Genomic DNA, 19712 nt, shown 5'->3' on the forward strand with positions numbered 1-19712 from the left:
TGCACTGGGACCCACTACACGGGAGAACACGTACGGGGACCCACTACACGGGAGAACACGTACGGGGGCCCACCACACAGGAGAACACGTACGGGGGCCCACTACACGGGAGAACACGTACGGGGACCCACTACACGGGAGAACACGTACGGGGACCCATTACACGGGAGAACACGTACGGGGGCCCACTACACGGGAGAACACGTACGGGGACCCACTACACGGGAGAACACGTACGGGGACCCACTACACGGGAGAACACGTACGGGGGCCCACTACACGGGAGAACACGTACGGGGACCCACTACAAGGGAAAACAAGTACGAGGACCCACTACTCTGGAGAACACGTACGGGGATCCACTACACGGGAGAACACGTACGGGGACCCACTACACGGGAGAACACGTACGAGGACCCACTACACGGGAGAACACGTACGGGGACCCACTACACGGGAGAACACGTACGGGGACCCACTACACGGGAGAACACGTACGGGGACCCACTACATGGGAGAACACGTACGGGGACTCACTACACGGGAGAACACGTACAGGGACCCACTACACGGGAGAACACGTACAGGGACCCACTACACTGGAGAACACGTACGGGGACCCACTACACGGGAGAACACGTATGGGGACCCATTACAAGAATACGCACGGGGACCCACTACACCAAGATACAGGTAATCTGGGACTCATTTCAGTGAGAAGCAGGTGTTCGGGGGTTTACTAAACTGAGTAGGAGGTGTACGGGAACCCGCTACACTGGGTAAGAGGTGTACAGGAAAACAAGGCACGGAGTAACAGGTGACTGGGAACCCACTACACTGGGTAATAAGTATACGGGGACCCAGTACACTGGGTGACAGGGGATTGTGCCTCACCATATTTGATCACAGGTGTACGGGGACCCACTCCACTAGGAAACAAGTGTACGGAGACCCACTACACTGGATAGCAAGTGTACGGGGACCCACTACACTGGGTAACAGTTGTAAGGGGACCCATTACACTGGATAATAGATTTATAGGGACTCACAGCACCGGGTAACAGGTGTACGGGGACCCACTACACTGATAATGACCCTCTAAGGCTCCCCATGTCTGCTTACCACGCTAACTGCCACTTTTTCACCTGCTCGTGCACACGCAAACACCGCCTGCTGCACCCTTCAGTCTTACGAATACCCAGAGGTATGTTTACCCTACAGGAAGTTGTATATCACTATATATGTATGAATGTGCGAATATATATATATATATATATATATATATATATATATATATATATATATATATATATATATATATATATATATATATATGTACTAGTTGTTTATGACCATTGCATATCTGACATTAAGTAATTTTCTGTTGTTTTCTCAGTTTATCGCACTATACGCTTTGCTTTGTTTCTTCAGATAAAGTGTGATTCAAATGTTCTGTATTCATTTTCGCTTTTTCCATGAATACGTGCGATGTTTTGGGCACACAAGCACTTCTCAAATTCAGAAAAAGAATCCTCATAATACAAAATAAAATGAACCAATTGAACAGAATCAGGAATGGTTCGCATCTTACAGAGTTGCAGATGAGGCCGGGAACGAAGGTAATATTTTTAACTAGGAATTACGTTCCCTTGAAGTTCGTGCGTGGTAGTGTGATCGGTGCAGGTCAAACTCTGAAAGTCAACTGATGGGAGGATATATCCTTGTATATCTGCATTTGAGGTTGTTGCTTTTAAATAGCGAGTGAGGTCATGTGCGGTACACTTGAGAACACGTTATGTCCTGTGCGAGACAGGATAAACCCAAAAATTATGAATATGTACGTCTCATAATGAAATTTCAATGGAAAGATTATTATAAAATATCTAAAGTTTTAACCAAGCGTGAAGCTCTTGCACCATATAAGAGTGGTTACTTCAGATCATTGCTAAGAAACGTTGGTACATATAGGATAGTTGACCATTAATGGTGCTTTGCTCTGCTTCTGGGTTGCAGCACCTACTATTCGCTACGAGCGTTGCAACAATTGTTGGAATAACGCTTGTCTATAAGGATTATATTCTGTTGCCTAGTGGTTTCACCTCCTAGAATAACCCTACGCACATGTTTCGCATTCGGTGTCAGTCTTTTAGTTTATTTGTGTGTGAGTCCTTGGTGTCATGCAGGAGTTGTATTTGTCCATTTGTGTTGTGTTGGACCACTTGGAGAATGTTACCAAAGTCTCTCCCGTGGACATGCACAGTTTACTATGATAGGTGGTAAACAATGAGCAGGTTGTATAGATAATTATGTGATTACATGTCCTTGGTCCCCCTCAGTGATCACTTAACAAACAACCACTGTAACCTTATAACATCAATAGCAGGTAAAGTTTTGTTGTGCAGAGTTAGGACTGGAGGATCTCTCTCTCTCTCTCTCTCTCTCTCTCTCTCTCTCTCTCTCTCTCTCTCTCTCTCTCTCTCTCTCTCTCTCTCTCTCTCTCAGCAGACAGACAAACATAAATCATCTTTCTGAAAGGTTATAGTCATGTTCACCAGCTCTGCTTCCATTCTACTGTAATGCGAATCAGTAATGAAATTGGGAGCAACTCTGGTGACGCATATAATTGTGCTATTAACTGGTGCAACTACCAGAAATATCTTTGTATTTTTCTAGTGATCCTTTTCTTTGTCATAGGCGGTAACCTACTAGTTCACGTAGAGTACACAATGATGCTAAACGAAGACGTTTCGTCGAAAAGTGTAAACAAAGGGAAGTACGAGGAGGACGGGCAACAGCCAACCAAGATCTTCAGTTCGGTTGACATTATGAATTACCCTCACATACTAAATCGTTCCACACATGATGAAAAATGAACAAAGCAATGTGGTGTTCAGATGTTAGCGACACTAGGCTAAGATGTGGTGTTCAGATGTTGGCGACACTAGACTAAGATGTGGTGTTCAGATGTTAGCGACACTAGGCTAAGATGTGGTGTTCAGATGTTAGCGACACTAGGCTAAGATGTGGTGTTCAGATGTTAGCGACACTAGGCTAAGATGTGGTGTTCAGATGTTAGCGACACTAGGCTAAGATGTGGTGTTCAGATGTTAGCGACACTACACTAAGACACTCAAACGCCATAGATTTTAAGGCGGGGTATTGCAGCAGCGTCTTCCCAAGTGTCTTGGGAAATTAGTTATGACAGACCTGACGGAGGAGTTCGTTAATTTCACATGCAAACTTTCCATGAATTTTCTGAAGCGCCTCATCAGGTGAGGATGTTTGACTGATTGAAACTTTCCCAGAGTTGTTGATAGAACTACGAACTGATTGCCAAGGGGATGGTCGCCAAGTCACACGGTTAGGGACAAAGGAATGTTGTTAAGAACGGTGTTTTCTTATCATCTGTACCTTGCTGAGCATCTCACTCCTTTCACGAACTCATCAACAACGTAGGTGAGATATTGAGGATTGGTGAGGAGTGTAGGCTGTGGTTGAGGAGGAGCAGAAAGACGACGTAGTTGTAGCGCACATACGTCCGGCAGCGACGACGGCGGTTAGGCAGGTCAGGGAGCTGGCCAGGGTCAGCCAGCAGTTCGTCCACTGGTAACCACAACCTTTGCAATCTTGCCGGTGTTCCGGTCTCACTATTTCCACCTTGATTTTAAGAAAATCTTTTACGTTGAGCAGCTACATCACGTGTGGCGCTGGTGGCTCACATTAGGGACAACGTCATGGGTTACATGTAGGTGTAGCCATGTTAGGTTTATCTGTACCTCGCCTCCCCTCCTCGTCATATTGACACTAGATCCATCAACCCACACCATGATGCCGACACTATTTAATATATATATATATATATATATATATATATATATATATATATATATATATATATATATATATATATATATATATATATATGTATTATATTTATTTTGCTTTGTCGCTGTCTCCCGCGTTAGCGAGGTAGCGCAAGGAAACAGACGAAAGAATGGCCCAACCCACCCACATACACATGTATATACATACACGTCCACACACGCAAATATGCATACCTATACATCTCAATGTATACATATGTATACTTTTTCCCCTATCCCTGGGGATAGGGGAAAAAGAATACTTCCCACGCATTCCTCACGTGTCGTAGAAGGCGACTAAAGGGGACGGGAGCGGGGGGGCTAGAAACCCTCCCCTACTGGTATTTTAACTTTCTAAAAGGGGAATATATATATATATATATATATATATATATATATATATATATATATATATATATCTTCAGGCCCCAGTACCTCATAGCCTCCTTCACTTCATCCTACCATTCCCTTATGGCTTTCCCCTCCCCCAGCCCCATTTAGCTGTGACAGGTATATCCTCTTTGTTTGTCTCATCCTCTCCATATGACTATATCATCTTAGCATATCCTGATCGGCTTTCTCAGTCATCCGCCGCTTAGCACCACACCTCTCACTTCAGGTGTTCCTTACTCAATCAGCCCGTCTCTCACTACATATTGTCCTGAGTCATTTCATTTCTTCGTTGTTTTGTGTTGCTGTCAGGCTCGTATTGGGAAGGGTTTACCTTCAGCCATACCTATCTTTGCCCTAACAGATACTTACCTCTCCTTCCACACGCTCCTATTTTCATTAATACTTTATCGTCCGGCTCTTCCACCAGCATCTTTGCTTGTGTCCGCTGCCAAGTCCGTTCTCGGTTATCGAAAGCATTCTACGTCCTCCACGTCCTCCTCATTCAGACTTACTCTCACACCATCCTTTCTGATCTCACTGTTTTGTCCCATTACTTTACTTTGGTTCACATTCACTCCCAACTGTCATTTTTCCCACAGTCTCCCAGGCTCTGTCACCAGAGTTTCTTACCAAAGCTAACTCACTTGCAAATAGCAACTGACTCACCTCTCATGCCATAATCCCCATCCCTCCACGCCCAGGGCGCCGTAGATCTGCCCCTTGGTTTAAAGCCAAGTAGGTGGGAGGCAGCCATCGAACAGGGAGGAATGTTACCAATACTACCCGTCTGGGTAATGTAAGGGTTTGTCACGGCTGCATTATGACCTAGTACTTCAGTAGCTGTCAAGTATATCTGATTTGGTCCCGCCAGCTCTCTTTTTGTGAATCACCCACACGTAAGCAGCAGCTTCTCCATCTCATACATGATACTTGACATCACGTGATTCACACGACTCGTTCTTCGTAACTCTTTATCTATCTATTATTTTTTTTTTGTGATAAGCCCTACGCACAAGCTCTGCCTTGTTAGCAAAATCATGTAGGCACTAGTGGGTAGGTACTAGTAGGTAGATACGCACCAGCACTGTCCATATCCGAATCAAACCACCACGGTGACACCTTACACATCCCTGATATAGACCCTTCTTCACCGAGAATGACTTCCCTCTTCTCTTCCTGTCTGCACACTTGCCTTTCTGTCCTGGTAAAAACTCCTCACTGCATCATTAACTTTCCTTTTACCTCATATTTCCGTGGCACTTTCCACAAGACCTCTCTGTCAAACTTACCATACGCTTTATCCGGATCCGTAAATGTCTCATATTCTCTTTCTCACGGTAAGTCTTTCAAGCAAACGCATCCTCTTCCTCTCCTGAAGCCAAATTCTCATCATTAAATGTTCTGTGCATCTCACTCACCCATATACCTTACCAGGGATACTCAATCCTTACCTCTGTAATTTGAGCTTTCACGTTATATTACACGGAATTTATATAAAGGCACTGTACATTCGTTCTGCCAGTCCTCAAGCACCTTACCTTGGTCCATGTATGGCTGAGAAACTTGACTAGCCAATCAACAGCACTGTTAGGCCCTGTTATGGAAAACAATTGCATGTCCGTCTTCTGACGATTTAACACACTTTATCCCATGAAAGGATTTCACTAACTCCACTTTTTTCACCAAACCATTCGGGAGGACTCTCAGTCCGTATGCCAACCCGTCTCATATATATATATATATATATATATATATATATATATATATATATATATATATATATATATATATATATATATATATACATTGTATATATATATATATATATATATATATATATATATATATATATATATATATATATATATATATATATATATATATATGTATAACTGCCATTCGCAGTTATTGCCCACAACATTGTGTACTGGCATGACGCTTATGTCAGTGAAAGGTGTGCAAGGAATAGAGTGAATTGGAACGATGTGGTATACCGGGGCCGACGTGCTGTCAATGGATTGAACCAGGGCATGTGAAGCGTCTGGGGTAAACCATGAAAAGTTTTGTGGGGTCTGGATATAGAAAGGGAGCTGTGGTTTCGGTAAATTATATATGACAGCTAGAGACTGAGTGTGAACGAATGTGGCCTTTATTGTCTTTTCCTAGCACTACCTCGCGCGCATGCGGGGGGAGGGGGTTGTCATTTCATGTGTGGCGGGGTGGCGATGGGAATGAATAAAGACAGCAAGTATGAATTATGTACATGTGTATATATGTGTGTGTCTGCGTATGTATATATATGTATACGTTGAAATGTATAGGTATGTATATGTGCGTGTGTGGACGTGTATGAATATACATGTGTATGTGGGTGGGTTGGGCCATTTTTTCGTCTGTTTCCTTGCGCTACCTCGCTGACGCGGGAGACGGCGACAAAGTATAATGAATATGAAAATATAGATGAAATACATATATGCATGTATGTATGTATTATTAAGTGATGGCTAAAGGTAGATAGACTCACTGTTGACGAATGATTCTTCCCGTGCCAACAATTCTGTACTTAGTAGTATGACAGTTGGTGGTAGAGCAGTTCTCGTGCTTCTATTATTTACAGCGAACGATATACGAAAGAAAGAGTATTGTCCAGGCGTGACTGACGGTATGGGAGCCGGGAGTAAATGTTGCTCTAGGAAGAAATATTCCCTTCGTTCTTTGCTAACATTTGTCTTGTAACACGCACACTACTGAGCAAGGCCTCTCTCTCTCTCTCTCTCTCTCTCTCTCTCTCTCTCTCTCTCTCTCTCTCTCTCTCTCTCTCTCTCTCTCTCTCTCTCTCTCTCTCTCTCTCAACAACCATTAAATACATTTCCCATTCCCGTGTTGTTGTAATAACTCTTTCATGCGATTAGACATTTTTCACTCAAGAACATCCTAAACTGTCAGCCATCATCCGAAACCAGTTGCCATAAACGAACAATCGGCAGTTATGGCCCACCACAACATTGTGTACTGACATGACGCTTATGTCAGCCAAATGGCCACTAATGTCAGTGCAAGAGTTTACATTAAACCCACTCACGCTTTAACGTAAGGTTGCAAAATCCGTCTCAGCTTCTCGATTCCTTGCAGGTGAGGCCAGGCAGGTCTGTACGAGCAGTAAGTGTCTACTAACATCCTCCTCCTCCTCCTCCTCCACCCAAGTCGCTTCTGATATACCTCATATCTTCAACTTCCTCAACTGGTGTTCCTCGTAGCTGTCATGGTATCGTCCACACCTTCACTCCATCTCGTTCTAGACCCTTCAGATGGTCGCCTTCTTCGTGGTATCCAAGATCTCTTTTGACACATTTTGAGTCTTCCATTCTGGGCACTTGTCTGCACTTTCGCAGTTCCATTCTTGATATCATTAGTACCACAAATGATACATTGACGTCTTCCATAATTCATCTCTTTCTCTGAAGTTGAGCCATTCCTCTCATTATTCCTAACACCTTCTTTTCTGCTGGTTGAGACTAGCTTTCAATTTTCTGTTCTTGACCATTACCTGCGATCGATAACTTATAACTCATCTCCTTGTTGACAGTGCTTTTAGTTCATATATCAAGACTGGCCTCGTTGTTGGCCGGGCCTGTGGTCCTTGTGTTAGAATTAGTCCCAGAATCATTCCATATATTGACAACCAAGCTAGAACCTTTTTATCTTTGAATAAGTAGAAAAAAAAAAAATGTGGTATCATATTCAATGATTCTGTTATTCTTTTCCATTTTTCTATTTCACGCTTGAAATGATCTCGACATGCTTATAATTCCCTCCTGTTTCAACTTCTCTCCTAAGAATACTTTACAATCTTCTCTGTTTCTCCCGATTTGCATAACTTCCATTTTTCATATGTTTACCTGCATTACTCTTTCTTCCTCTGCATTACCTAAGGTCAGTGGTGGGAAGATAACTGCGCATTATGAATTCCTCTTCCAGAAATGATGAATGTATTAGATCTTGTTGACCTCATTTTCATGCATTTCCATATTACGTGTAGTGACCTTTAAACAATCTAAGGTCACTGTCTCACTCAATTTGAAAAATAACCCACATTTTTAATTTCATCACCTTCCCTGATCCTTGTGCCCTCCATTAAGTGACCCAATCATCGCCATGTCCTAACCTGGTTTTATTTCCGTCATTAGGTCACTCACCTTTCCACTATCACCAGGTTACTCTGGCACCTGCCCTGGTCGCCTTACTGTAATCAGGTCTTTCCACCTGCACAAAACTCTGTGCTAACTAGATCACTCCACCACCTGGCCTGCCCTCTGAGCACCCACTCCATTACCTGCTCTGACCTCTGTAGCGTCGTGTCACCCCACCGCCTACCCTGATCCCGGATCAACCCACGCCACCACCTGTCCTGATTTCTGTATCATTACCAGGTCACTCCACCACCTGCCCTGGCTCCTGATCATCCCACCAGGTCACACCGTCACCTGGTATCATCACTCCACCACCTGCCCCTAACCAATGAACAACCCACCAGGGCACTCCACCACCTGCCCCTAACCCCTGAACAACCCACCAGGGCATTCCACCACCTGCCCCTGATCCCTGAAGATCCCACCAGGTCACTCCATTACCTCCCGTGACCCTTCACCTTGTTAGCGACCCTGACAATGGGCAAAACCGGCAGGAGGGAGAGCGGCAAGGGGAAGGGAGCGGAAGTCAGGGTGAGCGGAGGAGAATGGACGATGGAATGAGCAGCCAAAGGCCAAGTAATGGGGATATTGAGGTAAATTGGTGAAGAAATAAGGATTAAGGGATAAGGAAGGAGAGTAATGGGCAGGAGGAAGAAAAGATTAGACAGCAGTGTTTATTAGACGAGAGAAGATAAATAGATGGTTCAAATCACGGTCAGAGAAATGACACGAAATAAAATCTACAAATGATATGAGAGGATGTGTAACGTGAGAGAGTGAGCTGAATACTGAGGCAACACACGAAGTCATTCCCAGCTCCTTCACTGACCCGCCACACGATCCTGAAGATGATTTGTAGGATACTTCCCACGTATTCCCTGCGTGTCGTAGAAGGCGACTAAAAGGGAAGGGAGCGGGGGGCTGGAAATCCTCCCCTCTCGTTTTTTTTTTTTTTTTTTTTTTTTTTTTTTTTTTTTCCAAAAGAAGGAACAGAGAAGAGGTCCAGGTGAGGATATTCCCTCAAAGGCCCAGTCCTCTGTTCTTAACGCTACCTCGCTATCGCGGGAAATAGCGAATAGTATGAAAAAAAAAAAAAAAAAAAAAAAAAAAAATATATATATATATATATATATATGTGTGTGTGTGTGTGTGTGTGTGTGTGTGTGTGTGTGTGTGTGTAGTCTGTTGAGATGACCAGTTTGCTGCTTATTTTATCAAATTCTGATTTTTTTAAGTTGTCTAATATCTCATTTTACTTGGCTGAGGCGGTTGTGAGATACCTCCAAGGGTTATCTCAACGTTTCAATTTGAATCCTACAAATCATCTTCAGGATATATATATATATATATATATATATATATATATATATATATATATATATATATATATATATATGTATATATATATATATATATATATATATATATATATTTCTTTTTCTTTCTTTCAAACTATTCGCCATTTCCCGCGTCAGCGAGGTAGCTTCAAGAACAGAGGACTGGGCCTCTGAGGAAATATCCTCACCTGGCCCCCCTCTCTGTTCCTTCTTTTGGAAAATTCAAAAAAAAAAAAAAAAAAATGATGAGAGGGGAGGATTTCCAGCCCCCGCTCCTTCCCCTTTTAGTCGCCTTCTACGACACGCAGGGAACACGTGGGAAGTATTCTTTCTCCCCTATCCCCAGGGATAATATATATTTTTTTTTTTTTTTTTTTTTTATTTTTTTTTTTTTTTTTTATACTTTGTCGCTGTCTCCCGCGTTTGCGAGGTAGCGCAAGGAAACAGACGAAAGAAATGGCCCAACCCCCCCCCATACACATGTACATACACACGTCCACACACGCAAATATACATACCTACACAGCTTTCCATGGTTTACCCCAGACGCTTCACATGCCTTGATTCAATCCACTGACAGCACGTCAACCCCTGTATACCACATCGCTCCAATTCACTCTATTCCTTGCCCTCCTTTCACCCTCCTGCATGTTCAGGCCCCGATCACACAAAATCTTTTTCACTCCATCTTTCCACCTCCAATTTGGTCTCCCTCTTCTCCTCGTTCCCTCCACCTCCGACACATATATCCTCTTGGTCAATCTTTCCTCACTCATTCTCTCCATGTGCCCAAACCATTTCAAAACACCCTCTTCTGCTCTCTCAACCACGCTCTTTTTATTTCCACACATCTCTCTTACCCTTACGTTACTTACTCGATCAAACCACCTCACACCACACATTGTCCTCAAACATCTCATTTCCAGCACATCCATCCTCCTGCGCACAACTCTATCCATAGCCCACGCCTCGCAACCATACAACATTGTTGGAACCACTATTCCTTCAAACATACCCATTTTTGCTTTCCGAGATAATGTTCTCGACTTCCACACATTTTTCAAGGCTCCCAAAATTTTCGCCCCCTCCCCCACCCTATGATCCACTTCCGCTTCCATGGTTCCATCCGCTGACAGATCCACTCCCAGATATCTAAAACACTTCACTTCCTCCAGTTTTTCTCCATTCAAACTCACCTCCCAATTGACTTGACCCTCAACCCTACTGTACCTAATAACCTTGCTCTTATTCACATTTACTCTTAACTTTCTTCTTCCACACACTTTACCAAACTCAGTCACCAGCTTCTGCAGTTTCTCACATGAATCAGCCACCAGCGCTGTATCATCAGCGAACAACAACTGACTCACTTCCCAAGCTCTCTCATCCCCAACAGACTTCATACTTGCCCCTCTTTCCAGGACTCTTGCATTTACCTCCCTAACAACCCCATCCATAAACAAATTAAACAACCATGGAGACATCACACACCCCTGCCGCAAACCTACATTCACTGAGAACCAATCACTTTCCTCTCTTCCTACACGTACACATGCCTTACATCCTCGATAAAAACTTTTCACTGCTTCTAACAACTTGCCTCCCACACCATATATTCTTAATACCTTCCACAGAGCATCTCTATCAACTCTATCATATGCCTTCTCCAGATCCATAAATGCTACATACAAATCCATTTGCTTTTCTAAGTATTTCTCACATACATTCTTCAAAGCAAACACCTGATCCACACATCCTCTACCACTTCTGAAACCGCACTGCTCTTCCCCAATCTGATGCTCTGTACATGCCTTCACCCTCTCAATCAATACCCTCCCATATAATTTACCAGGAATACTCAACAAACTTATACCTCTGTAATTTGAGCACTCACTCTTATCCCCTTTGCCTTTGTACAATGGCACTATGCACGCATTCCGCCAATCCTCAGGCACCTCACCATGAGTCATACATACATCAAATAACCTTACCAACCAGTCAACAATACAGTCACCCCCTTTTTTAATAAATTCCACTGCAATACCATCCAAACCTATATATATGGCGTCCTAGCTACGTCTCTTCGTTGTATATCAATTGACTGTTATATTTCTCTCATGTGTCTCCCCTGGTGACGTGATTATTACACGAAAGTGCACTTGGGAACTTTCAGTGTTTCATTTTTCCCGTGGACTCATAGGAATATACTTGACCACGCGTAAAACTGTGATCCTTTCCAATATATATATATATATATATATATATATATATATATATATATATATATATATATATATATATGTACATATATCCCTGGGGAAAGGGGACAAAGAATACTTCCCACGTATTCCCTGCGTGTCGTAGAATGAGACTCAAAGGAGAGGGAGCGAGGGGCTGAAAATCCTCCTCTTCCGTTTTTTAATTTTCCAAATGAAGGAACAGAGAAGGGAGCCAAGTGATGATATTCCCTCTATGGCTCAGTCCTCTATTCTTTACGCTACCTCGCTAATACGGGAAATGGCGAATTTGGATGAAAATATATATATATATATATATATATATATATATATATATATATATATATATATATATATATATATATATATATATATATATATATGTATATATATATATATATATATATACCTATATATATATATATATATATATATATATATATATATATATATATATATATATATATATATATTTATATTTATATATATATATATATATATATATATATATATATATATATATATATATATATATATATATATATATATATATAAATATATATATATATATATATATATATATATATATATATATATATATATATATACATATATATTTAGTTATTTATTTATTTTATTTTGCTTTGTCGCTGTCTCCCGCGTTTGCGAGGTAGCGCAAGGAAACAGACGAAAGAAATGGCCCAACCCACCTCCATACACATGTATATACATACACGTCCACACACGCAAATATACGTACCTATACATCTCAATGTACACATATATATACACACACAGACACATACATATATACCCATGCACACAATTCACACTGTCTGCCTTTATTCATTCCCATCGCCACCTCGCCACAAATGGAATACCGTCCCCCTCCCCCCCTCATGCGTGCGAGGTAGCGCTAGGAAAAGACAACAAAGGCCTCATTCGTTCACACTCAGTCTCTAGCTGTCATGCAATAATGCCCGAAACCACAGCTCCCTTTCCACATCCAGGCCCCACACAACTTTCCATGGTTTACCCCAGACGCTTCACATGCCCTGATTCAATCCACTGACAGCACGTCAACCCCGGTATACCACATCGATCCAATTCACTCTATTCCTTGCCCGCCTTTCACCCTCCTGCATGTTCAGGCCCTGATCACTCAAAATCTTTTTCACTCCATCTTTCCACCTCCAATTTGGTCTCCCACTTCTCCTCGTTCCCTCCACCTCCGACACATATATCCTCTTGGTCAATCTTTCCTCACTCATTCTCTCCATGTGCCCAACCCATTTCAAAACACCCTCTTCTGCTCTCTCAACCACGCTCTTTTTATTTCCACACATCTCTCTTACTCTTACATTACTTACTCGATCAAACCACCTCACACCACACATTGTCCTCAAACATCTCATTTCCAGCACATCCACCCTCCTGCGCACAACTCTATCCATAGCCCACGCCTCGCAACCATACAACATTGTTGGAACCACTATTCCTTCAAACATACCCATTTTTGCTTTCCGAGATAATGTTCTCGACTTCCACACATTCTTCAAGGCTCCCAGAATTTTCGCCCCCTCCCCCACCCTATGATCTACTTCCGCTTCCATGGTTCCATCCGCTGCCAGATCCACTCCCAGATATCTAAAACACTTTACTTCCTCCAGTTTTTCTCCATTCAAACTTACCTCCCAATTGACTTGACCCTCAACCCTACTGTACCTTATAACCTTGCTATTATTCACATTCACTCTTAACTTTCTTCTTTCACACACTTTACCTAATTGGCCTTTATGGCCGGCCTGTTTATGCCTCCATATTGATTCTATCGTTTATGGGTTGTCGTCATCGGTTTATGGTTTAATTGGTTATTCATTATTCATATATACTGTATATATATATATATATATATATATATATATATATATATATATATATATATATATATTATATATATATGTATATATATATGTATATATTTATATATATATATATATATATATATATATATATATATATATATATATATATATATATATATATATATATACATATCATATTATTCGCCATTCCCGCGTTCGCGAGGTAGCAAGAACAGAGGACAGAGCCTTTGAGGGAAATCCTCACTTGGCCCCCTTCTCTGTTCCTTCTTTTGGAAAATTAGAAACAAGAAGGGAGGATTTCCATCCCCCCGCTCCCTCCCCTTTTAGTCGCCTTCTACGACACGCAGGGAATACGTGGGAAGGATTCATTCTCCCCTATCCCCAGGGATAATATATATATATATATATATATATACATACTCATATCAATGAATCAGACTGGAAACTGAGAAAGGATTTATGAGAGTAAAGGAGAAGGAAGTAAAACAGGAATAGATAGTTTAAGATGGGAATCCTCTCCTGTGTCTAAGGGAAGACCGGTCCTGCGTCACCAGAATGAATGTGGTTGGTTCAAGGTGTCTTGGGTCACAGGTAACATCAGGTAGGCAGTGCTGGAAGTATGGTAAATGACGCTTCGGGTAAGGTTAACATGACTGTAGATTTTACCGGGTTTAAGGTCGTTTGAGGAAGGGTCACGAAGGACTAAAAGTGTATATAGATTTAAGAGTAGTTTGTGATTAATTGACCATTGTCGTAAGGTCACGAAGGGTGAAGTTAACATACTTGTATGGCTGTTAAGTTTAGCGTTAGCTTGTCATGTCAGCTGTGGTACATATAACATCCAGACACCATCACTAAAGTCATCCTGGGTGGAGGATTACAAGCGAAGGTGCTTGCAGTCAAATACGGTCACTCCAGATGAATCTTCCTGAGGACATCGTACAGTGTTACGTGACTTGCCCAAAAGGTCGAGCGGACACAAAAAAGGGAACGAGCTGTGGGTCGTATGAGCGTCCGGCAACTCAGCGAAAAGAAGTAAGATCCTGGAAGAAGCCGTAACAGGGAAGAGCGAGAGTGTTGGGCTTATGGCATGTTCTCCCGGGGTCCTCCAGCAGGAAGTTAGTGGCCTGAGATGTACTTGTCCACCCTTACTTTCCTCCATCGAGAGAGCACCAGCTGTTATACCCGAGGGACAACGTCGTCATCGCATATATATATATATATATATATATATATATATATATATATATATATATATATATATATATATATATATATACACAGTATATATGAATAATGAATAACCAATTAAACCATAACCCGACGACGACAACCCATAAACGATAGAATCAATATGGAGGCATAAAACAGGCCGGCCATAAAGGCCAATTAGGTAGCAGGGGAGACAGTAAGGCCCAGCCGTCAATAGTACATAACCGCCAGCAATCTCCAGACTTCAGCAACAATATCCCACCTCCCGGCCGCCCTACCCGCCATGTCTGGCCTCTTCCTGGAACCAGAGCCTCCCTCCTGACCCTCATATGGCATCTAAAAGAGGCTTGGAAGGAAGAAGAGAGGTAACACGATACTGGACACTTTACTCTCTCTCTCTCTCTCTCTCTCTCTCTCTCTCTCTCTCTCTCTCTCTCTCTCTCTCTCTCTCTCTCTCTCAGTAGAATGACAGGATAGGTAGTAAGTTGGAGACAGTAGCTCTCCTGAGAGACTAGTGCCAAAGTGGAGTCAGATATCAGTTTAATTTACCTGTGTCAGGATCGCAGCTTTTACTTTCTGACTCAAAACACCCACCAAACTATTCGTATGTACTACGTGTTTCGTGGAAGAAATCCGGATCATCAGGTGTAAACAATTCACAAAGTTTCAAATCCCAACACCAGCACAAAGGATTGTACACCCTGTAACCGCCATGCCGGAGTAGAAACTGTCCCGGTTGTTAAAGGGAAAGTGTCTGTGTGTGTGTGTGTGTGTGTGTGTGTGTGTGTGTGTGAGGGGGGAGTGTGTGTGTGTGTGTGTGTGAGGGGGGAGTGTTGTGTGTGTGTGTGTGTGTGTGTGTGTGTGTGTGTGAGGGGGGAGTGTGTGTGTGTGTGTGTGTGTGAGGCGGGAGTGTTGTGTTGTGGTTGAGGGGAGTTATGGTGCAGTGGTTGGCCTGGGCAGTGAGATGCGTGTTCAGCCGCTCTTTCTGCGCTATCTCTTCATGATAGTTCGTTCATAATGATTTAGGTGAGATAGCCTATGCTTTAAAGTGACTCTACGATAAGTTAGAGTTATCACCATCAGCAATTAAGACAGATTTCGTGACAGAACAAGTAGCATAATCCGATGACGAGGTACAATGTGACTAGATCTTTAAGGTCTACAAGATGATCATTTTTCTGCCAGTACTTGCCAGGGTGACCACAGTAATGCTATTGCCGAGCATTAGCAGATATATGATCCCCCTGTAGACCAAAACAATATATTTACATTGTATCTCTCATCGGATCATGCTACCCGTAATGTCAATGAATCTGCCATAATTGATGATATTGATACCTTTAACTTATCATGAAGTAACTTTAAAGCACATGCTATCATCAATCAAATCATTATAAAAGAATTATCAAGACAAGATCACATAAGAAGAGTAGCTGAACACACATCTCGCTACCCAGGCCAACCTCCCCCGCAAAACCCCTTAACCAGAAGGTACCCCCCCACACACACAGACACACAGACACACACACACACACACACACACACACACACACACACACACACACACACACACATACTCCCCAACACATATTCCCTTTAACAGCCAGAACCGTTTGTACTCTGGCATGGCGGTAAGAGAATGTACTACAAGCCTGTGTGCTGGTGTTGGAAATTGAAACTTTTTGAATTGTTTACACCCGATGAGGCGGATGTCTTCCATGAAACATGTAGTGTGCTGTAAAACACCAGATGAACAACCTAATTTCAAACTTCGCTCACCTAAACATACGCTTATCTGAAAATACACCCCAGAGATAAGCTTGGCTTATCTGGCTTATCTCGACTGCGCTTTGGGCACCATCCATCCTTTCCACACTACAAACTACCTTTCAGCTTCTCTCAGGACTCTGAACACTAAAGACACCGAACAACTCAACTTCCTTACACTCATCGAGCCGATGCAAACACAAGCATCACTGCACTTCTTGACCTGTGGATCAGTGATGCAAAAGTGACTGACTTTCTTGGAGCTGTTTGGGAGTCCCATAAAAGGGAGCCCCGAACAGCAGGGATATATATATATATATATATATATATATATATATATATACCTCGGTATTGTACTGTTAGGTTCTGTAAAATACTATCTGCTGGTTATGGGACAATATGGGAAATGACCGGTGAAGACCACGTTGCTCACCAACGTGAAACGAAGGGTATTCGATTGCATAGTATTCGAATAGTTATTTTCCTTTAGGGGTGATCATAGCCTAGCAGTGTTGCTCCCGCCTGCTACGCAGGAGTCCCGGGTTCGATCCTGGCTCTCGGGGGTTTGTATGTTGTAGGGAAGTGCTATGGAAATGTGAAGGAGGGTGGATATGTTGGAAATGAGATGTTTGAGGACAGGATGTGGGGTGAGGTGGTTTGATCGAGTAAGTAATGAAAGGGTAAGAAAGATGTTTTATAATAGAATGAGTGTGGTTGAGAGAGTAGAAGAGGTATTTGAAAGGGTTTTTGGACACATGGAGAAAAATGAGTGAGAAAGATTAAACAAAGAGGATATATGTGTCAGAGGTAGAGGGAACAAGGAGAAGCGGGGGACCAAATTGGAGTTGGAAGGAGGGAAAAGAAAAAGATTTTGAGTGATCGGGGCCCTGAATATGAAGGAGAGTGAAAGGCGTGTAAGGAAAAGAGTGAATTCGAACAATGTGGTATACCGGGGTTCGACTGCTGTCAGTGGATTGAACTAAGGCATGTGAAGCGTCTGGGGTAAACCATGGAAACGTCTGTGGGGTCTGAATGTGGAAAGGGAGCTGTGGTTTCGATGCATTACATATGACAGCTAGAGACTGATGTGAACGAATGTGACCTTTTTTGTCTTTTTCCTAGCCCTACCTCGCTGGAATGGGGGGTTTGGGGGGATGCGTTTTTATGTGTGGCGGGTGGCGTCGGAAAGGGATGAAGGCAGCGAATATGAAATATGTACTTTTGTATATATGTATTTGTCTGTGTATGTATATATATGTATACGTTGAAATGTATGTATATGTATATGTGCGTGTGTGGGCGTTTATGTATATACATGTGTCTGCGGGTGGGGTTTGGGGCCCTCCCTCGTCTGTTTCCTTGCCCCTACCTCGCTAACGCGGGAAACGGCAATTAAGTAAATGAAAAATATAAATAATAATATATGCAAGTGAGGCCAGGCAGGTCTGTACGAGCAGTAAGTGTCTACTAACATCCTCCTCCTCCTCCTCCTCCTCCTCCACCCAAGTCGCTTCTGATATACCTCATATCTTCAACTTCCTACCTGGTTGTTCCTCGTAGCTGTCATGGTATCGTCCACACCTTCACTCCATCTCGTTCTAGACCCTTCAGATGGTCGCCTTCTTCGTGGTATCCAAGATCTCTTTTGACACATTTTGAGTCTTCCATTCTGGGCACTTGTCTGCACTTTCGCAGTTCCATTCTTGATATCATTAGTACCACAAATGATACATTGACGTCTTCCATAATTCATCTCTTTCTCTGAAGTTGAGCCATTCCTCTCATTATTCCTAACACCTTCTTTTCTGCTGGTTGAGACTAGCTTTCAATTTTCTGTTCTTGACCATTACCTGCGATCGATAACTTATAACTCATCTCGTTGTTGACAGTGCTTTTAGTTCATATATCAAGACTGGTCTTGTTGTTGGCCAAGCCCGTGATCCATATATCAAGACTGGCCTTGTTGTTGGCCGGGCCTGTGGTCCTTGTGTTAGAATTAGTCCCAGAATCATTCCATATATTGACAACCAAGCTAGAACCTTTTTATCTTTGAATAAGTAGAAAAAAAAAAAATGTGGTATCATATTCAATGATTCTGTTATTCTTTTCCATTTTTCTATTTCACGCTTGAAATGATCTCGACATGCTTATAATTCCCTCCTGTTTCAACTTCTCTCCTAAGAATACTTTACAATCTTCTCTGTTTCTCCCGATTTGCATAACTTCCATTTTTCATATGTTTACCTGCATTACTCTTTCTTCCTCTGCATTACCTAAGGTCAGTGGTGGGAAGATAACTGCGCATTATGAATTCCTCTTCTAGAAATGATGAATGTATTAGATCTTGTTGACCTCATTTTCATGCATTTCCATATTACGTGTAGTGACCTTTAAACAATCTAAGGTCACTGTCTCACTCAATTTGAAAAATAACCCACATTTTTAATTTCATCACCTTCCCTGATCCTTGTGCCCTCCATTAAGTGACCCAATCATCGCCATGTCCTAACCTGGTTTTATTTCCGTCATTAGGTCACTCACCATTCCACTATCACCAGGTTACTCTGGCACCTGACCTGGTCGCCTTACTGTAATCAGGTCTTTCCACCTGCATAAAACTCTGTGCTAACCAGATCACTCCACCACCTGGCCTGCCCTCTGAGCACCCACTCCGTTACCTGCTCTGACCTCTGTAGCGTCGTGTCACCCCACCGCCTACCCTGATCCCGGATCAACCCACGCCACCACCTGTCCTGATTTCTGTATCATTACCAGGTCACTCCACCACCTGCCCTGGCTCCTGATCATCCCACCAGGTCACACCGTC

This window comes from Panulirus ornatus, chromosome 12 (assembly GCF_036320965.1).
Source record: "Panulirus ornatus isolate Po-2019 chromosome 12, ASM3632096v1, whole genome shotgun sequence".
NCBI lineage: Eukaryota > Metazoa > Arthropoda > Malacostraca > Decapoda > Palinuridae > Panulirus > Panulirus ornatus.